Below are 6,000 nucleotides of genomic sequence, written 5' to 3' on the forward strand. Positions count from 1 at the left end.
CTGGTATACTGGAGGTCGTGGGCTCGATCCCGACCCTGACGCCTGCTGTATATTTGGAGTTTGCATGTTTAAAATACAGTAGAGTATAATAGTAAATGGTAATAACCGCCAATCTAAAATCATATCAATGACTTCTGCACAGTTATCAAGGCTCCCAAATGCGTGAAACACTTCAGACCTGTTCTGCCATCTGCTGGCTAGATCGATAATGACATTTTTGCGCAAAAGGTTTTGTCGGCAACTTTATTTTCCTATAATTTATTTTGCTTTCTTACCCAGGAAAGCATATGTCTAAACTATTTTTCCGGAGAGTCCTGCCACATTTTCACACGAGGAAGTGATGTTGCTGTGTGTGATCCCAATTCAGTCATTTGCAGGTAATCTTTCAGCATTGGGATGTTTGGCCAATACTAGTTACATTGTATATGTGTCTGTTGCTATGGGAGGAAACATGAGAAGCCATGGAAACCCATGCATAGAAGGAGAATATACAAACTCCACGCAGAGAGGGGGCCGAGTCGGAAATCGAACCTTGGCCCTTCTTGCTGTGAGACGCAAGTGTTACTACTGCACCCCACCCTGCTGCTCAAGTATAGACATTTATTGTCTATTCAAAAATGTCCTGTCGAAGTTTGCAGCCACCACAGGGTAATAATGCAGTAGTGTAGAGTAGAAATACCCATTGCGCATCCCAAATAAAAACAAGATTTTTCAAAATACCTGGACAGTTTAATGGACACCAGTGGCCCTGTATCAAGAGATTAATACTTATTATTCTTTCCTATAAAGGGTTTTTTTGTTTTTAATAGCACAGCTAAATTTAGGGTTCCTTTAAACAAATGTTTGTACAACTCAAAGGTTTGGAATGCCCATAATTGCTGCCACCATTGAAACCAAACTCTGTACAGGTGACCACACCTTAACTGCAAAAAATTCTGCACAGCTATGCGGGGGATTATTCAGGAGCTTGGAAAGGTTAATGCTTGTCTTAACCGGTCTCTTTTTGTCTTTGCAATCTTTTTTTAAAACCCCGATGTTTTCCTTTCATCCTGTGTCCCTCTGCCCTTTCCCTTATCCCGATGCTTTCCGATGTGGAGCGCCGGCATTTGTGTCCGAATGTTGCTCCGGCGTTTTGCTAAAGCTCAGCACAAAGAGGCTAGGGCAATGCGCTGTCGCGCGGCATTCTCCTAAATCTGACTCGGGGTTATTCATTGCAGGTTGAATCAACCCATGAATCCCTCCCACCTGTATCGACTTACCTTCTCACGCCTGCCCTCGCTGGCCTGCCTACCAACTAAACGCACACAAAAACGGCCGGCACATTATGCCTGTTAAACAGAGTCCTATTTTGGGTTTCCCGAGTAAACAAACAATTGTAGGACATTTCAACAGTGCCACACGACACGAAATTCGGGTTGTCATTATTATGGACAATTGGAATTCATAAGAACCTTTAGAAGACTAATTTACGGTAATTTGTAAAATTATTTTTTTTATAAGGGCCATCTTATATTAACATACTATTCCGTATTTACAAATGCAGTACTGTACCATAAATAGTTTTATTTGAATCTAGACAAAGATTTTGTTGGTAGGACGTCTATATTTATACTTTTTTGTTGGCTGAAAAGGCATTTGTGGTAATGTTAGCTCAAATTTGTTTATGTAAAAAGTCCAGTATTACACATATATGCTGTATAATTACAGTAATACATCATGTCAGAGTTACTTCATGTGGCATACTAGTAAACAACACAGTTACTGCCAAGTATTGAACAAATGATACACAAAAACTGTCATTTCCTGCACTTTTTGGCAGTAAATTTTGTTCAACTTTGACTTAAAACTTTCGTGACTGCAGGAATTCATATTCTTGGTTCTTTCGGTAAAGTCACATAGATAGAAAATGAAAATAAAATAACCAATTCAACAGTTTCTATTAAAGAGGACATTCCGAATTGTGAATTGTATAGTAAGACATTATATCTGGGCAATTAAGAAATAATTTTGTGAACATTAATATTGAAAAGCACATGTTGGAAGTACTTTTATTAAGTACACTGTTTAGCTCTTCTTGTTAGTCTCTGAACTTCATCGTACTGGTCAGTGCAGGGGCAGGCATAGATGTGTAAGCAAACAAGCAGCGTCGAGTATCAGAATCTGTATTTATATTGGAGGAATCCGATGAGCTATAAAGCTCTTTTTTCACAGATGTTCAGTACAGTATAATGATATATTATTCTGTACTGCTCCTTCACTGTCCACCTTGTATGCCTATAGTCCTATAAAAACCTAATGCACGTTGACTCAAGAACGCAGAAGGGTGGTCACCACATCTACGCCTCTATATAAGGAACGGAACAGGTGGATTTCTCCACAAGTCTGGCTGTCGCCTGATGAAGCTAGTTGTAATTATTGGCGAAACGTCGTACTCAGATTGTAAATGTTGTGGCTTGGCTCTCCAACACACCGGTGTGCTGTACTAGTGACGAATTGGCCACGTTCTGTTTACGTGACAACCCTTACTAGTTGGCTGTGTCGGGTGGTGGCGGGTTTAACGACACATTTATATATTTATGCGATCTTGGTAGCGAAAGCCTACCACGTGCTAAACAATAACTACCAGTTTGTACGTGTCGTGGTCAACAATGCAAGCACTTTGCAGGCTCATCCCTGCTGAGATCTGATGAGATTGGGTACTTCCTGGGTGATTTTGTCATGAGTGGAATAATGTACTCTTCTGTATATTGAGAAGCAAATGTGTTGTGTTAATAAAAAAATAATTTGAACAGATTTTTTGTTTTTAATATGTGAAAAAGACATTGGGACAGACATACAATGACAAACTTTGAAAACTAGGGCTGAAGGCAAAATGGTTTAATCACAATTCATATTAACATAATTTAATTCTTGTTTAGATATATTATTGCAATGTGGATTATATATGGGCGTAAGTAGTGTGTGTCCAGTGGGGGAATATATATAAAAAAAATACTTTGTAGAGTCAAATTTGATAATAGAAAAAACAGACATGTTTCTTCCCAAAGTAGTTTTGACGAAAAATGGTAATACAGTAAACTGCAAACACTCATATCCAAGCACTGTTTCATGCATAGCAATACCATAGTTATCAATTACTGTCGAATGTTGTTCTAAAATTCAGGACTATATTAGAATGTGCTGTTGCATGCGGGACCTTGCGATGACAGCAGTGAGCGGTGACATCAGTGAGTCCCCTTGAGGGAGACAGATTTGTCTGCTCGATGTCTTACTAACAAACCACCCAAACGTGGTTTATTATGTCTAAACGACCAGACGCCCTCAGTAATACAGCACGGTATATGACACAGACAGGAACAACGCTTTCTCCAAACCACTCACAACTCCCCAACCACCATATATGACAGCGAGAACACTGGATTATTATAAGCAGTGAATCGATGGCATTAAATGGAATGTTTCAGATAACAAGCACTTGGTTTAAAAATATATATATTCTAAAAGCAGCAGATCATGCAGGTCGTCTACATGACGTTCCTTTATATGATTAAGCCCAATCCGTGACTAAGATGCCATACAATGGTGGACTGAGCCGAATTATTACAGAGACTTGTGGAATGCGCCTTGCTCGCCGATCATACAGAAGCATGAGTGCTTTGTACGTTTTAAAAAAAATAACCGGGAATATATTTTAATTTTACGTTAAATAGCCCAGCAGAAACAAAGCACGACGCAAAACACACACACACTGAAGATGAAAGTGCTACACCTGCTTCACGGTCTTACCGTCGAGCAAAACACAACCATTATTTTAAAACAATTTAAACTATAGAAACGTGAGCATACACATACGCAGTCCTGCAATACAAACGAGCACTATTCACAAACTATTACGTGAAGCTCACCTGTGCGTGGCGGAGCTCCGAGAGAGTGTTCTTCCTCGTCCGATGGTTAGCGCCTAACGTTTAAAAAAGTTCTCTTCTGCAACTTGTATCCTTCCACCTAAAAAGCACGGGGAATGTTTTTTTTCTGACCCAACAGCCTCTACCCTAAGCACGCCGATAGGGGAAGGGACATTCTCGAGTTCCTCTCTTCTTCTCCTCATTCTCCTCCACACGCACGTACCAATAAATCCATGCGAGAGTGCTGACAAGCACTCTAGGGAAGATGCTTTCTAAAGTGTCTTCCCGCCTTTTTTTGTTGCGTGCGTTTTACCCAATGCTGACCCAAGAGTCACTCGCTCCTTCTTTCGGACCCTCCACCCCCCCCCCCCCCCGTGTCTCCGTGTCACTCTCTCACTGTCGCTATTGTGTGGCCCTGGGGTTTTTTTTCATTCTTCTTCTGGCCCACTTGTTTAGCATAACAGCGATCCCATCGTGAATGGACCAGAGAGAGAGAGAGAGAGTTGGGGGTGGGTGGCTGGGTGGGTGATGGAAGTGGTTTAGTAGTTAGCGTGGGGTGCGGTGAACGTGGTAGTGGGGGGGGGTTGAGAGGGCACACTTTTGTATGAGAGTGCACTTTAAAGAGGCATCCAATACTTTGTGGGAGTGCATTTTACCTGCTGCGCCCCGGTGCTCTTGTTTTGTGTGTGTGTGTTTGTGTGTCTAACGCTCCAAGGCAAACACCGTGTCTGGTTTAAACAACAACAAGAAAAGCTCATCAACTTTCTGCATGGCAGAAGTTAAGTGTTTGGTTCGGGGTTAACATCTCGAAAGGCACACGGTTGTTGTTTTTGTTGTTGTTATCACAAATGCATCCCAAATTGATAGATAAAAACAAAGTATTTTGAAATAGCTTCATAATGCAATACGTCGTAGCAAAGGGAACCTAAACGTGTGTAAAATCCCTAATGAATAATTCCCGAGGGTCAAAACGGTATTCAAAAGTGTATTTTATTTTAAAGCGAACAGGCTTTTTTTTAAAAAACCAGCGCCATGCAAAGTTATTGGGAGTGAATCGTGCATTTGTGTGCAAATAAAGGGCACAATTAATGCTCGGGGGGCACACTTTGTTGCACAAGTACGAGCACTCGGGTGGCAGGGCACCTCTTTAAACGAGGCCTCATTGAGAAAGTCGTGGCTGCAGCAACAAAGCAACTCCCACGTGCTTGGATGCGCGGCGGATAGCGGCGCGGCCGTGGGGATGCACACAGGGCATCTCCTGTGTCCGCGACCTTTTGTGGGAGCTCTTTGAAGTGAACTCGATCGCAGCTGGAAACTGCCCCCCGCCCGTTCCCTTCGACGCAGTTGGTAAAAGCTCAAAATGCAGCAACAACAAAAAAATAAATGAAATAATAATACAATCCCGTTAATGAATTGCAGTGTTGTGTTTCAAAGCCAGAATACCGTAACATTTACATTCATCCGGGCTGAAGCATACATTAGGAAGATCAACATTTTACAGAATATATTTGTAGGATACATTGTATCGGTATAATATAATTGAAAGAGCTTTAAACGCATCTTTTCCCTTTCGTATTTAAAGTCAATTACAATTGTACCATTGCCATCATTTTATCTGGTGAATTTCCATTTTGAAAGTCTGGGCAGTAGGCAGTGCATCACTCATATGAGAGGACGTTGAAAGATGATCTCAGTACTCCTGATGTTCCTGTGATTTCCCCTTATCTATGCTTGGCGGTGCACCTTCTCACATGCCCTGCTGTAGAGAAACCAATGTTTTAATTCTCACAACTAGAATATGCCTTATTAATTGAGACACAACGTGGTGCCCAACAGCATGATTACATTTATTATTACGTATTCAGAAAAGGTTATTTTTCAATATGTAATAATGCAATGTAATTTTATTCCATTTGGCTATGGGCCCTCAGGCTTAAACTTTTGATTTTTTTTTTTACCAGAGAGTGGCATGTTAACACTGTTCAATGGATATCGATGACTTGCCCAATAATTTTGGCAACGGTCACCTACAGACAACCACGAGGCCCGTTCAGCACAATACTGTAACAACAACATTTTATAAAAGGTGCTCTGTGCT

At 41.1% G+C, this 6,000-nt stretch overlaps 1 protein-coding gene across 1 annotated transcript in view; it reads right to left on the reverse strand.

Annotated features, from left to right (window-relative positions):
- Positions 1 to 4,528, reverse strand: part of LOC116944140 (pleckstrin homology domain-containing family G member 4B-like) — a 164,948-nt gene extending 160,420 nt beyond the window's left edge. Inside the window, exon 1 of the mRNA XM_076068280.1 lies at positions 3,906 to 4,528. The gene's annotated coding sequence lies outside the window, so the exon portion shown is untranslated. The remainder of the gene's footprint in view (positions 1 to 3,905) is intronic.
- Positions 4,529 to 6,000: the final 1,472 nt, after the last annotated feature.

The sequence above is a fragment of the Petromyzon marinus genome, chromosome 20, assembly GCF_048934315.1.
Source record: "Petromyzon marinus isolate PM22_M1 ecotype Great Lakes invasive population chromosome 20, UKy_Petmar_22M1.pri1.0, whole genome shotgun sequence".
NCBI classification, from domain to species: domain Eukaryota; kingdom Metazoa; phylum Chordata; class Hyperoartia; order Petromyzontiformes; family Petromyzontidae; genus Petromyzon; species Petromyzon marinus.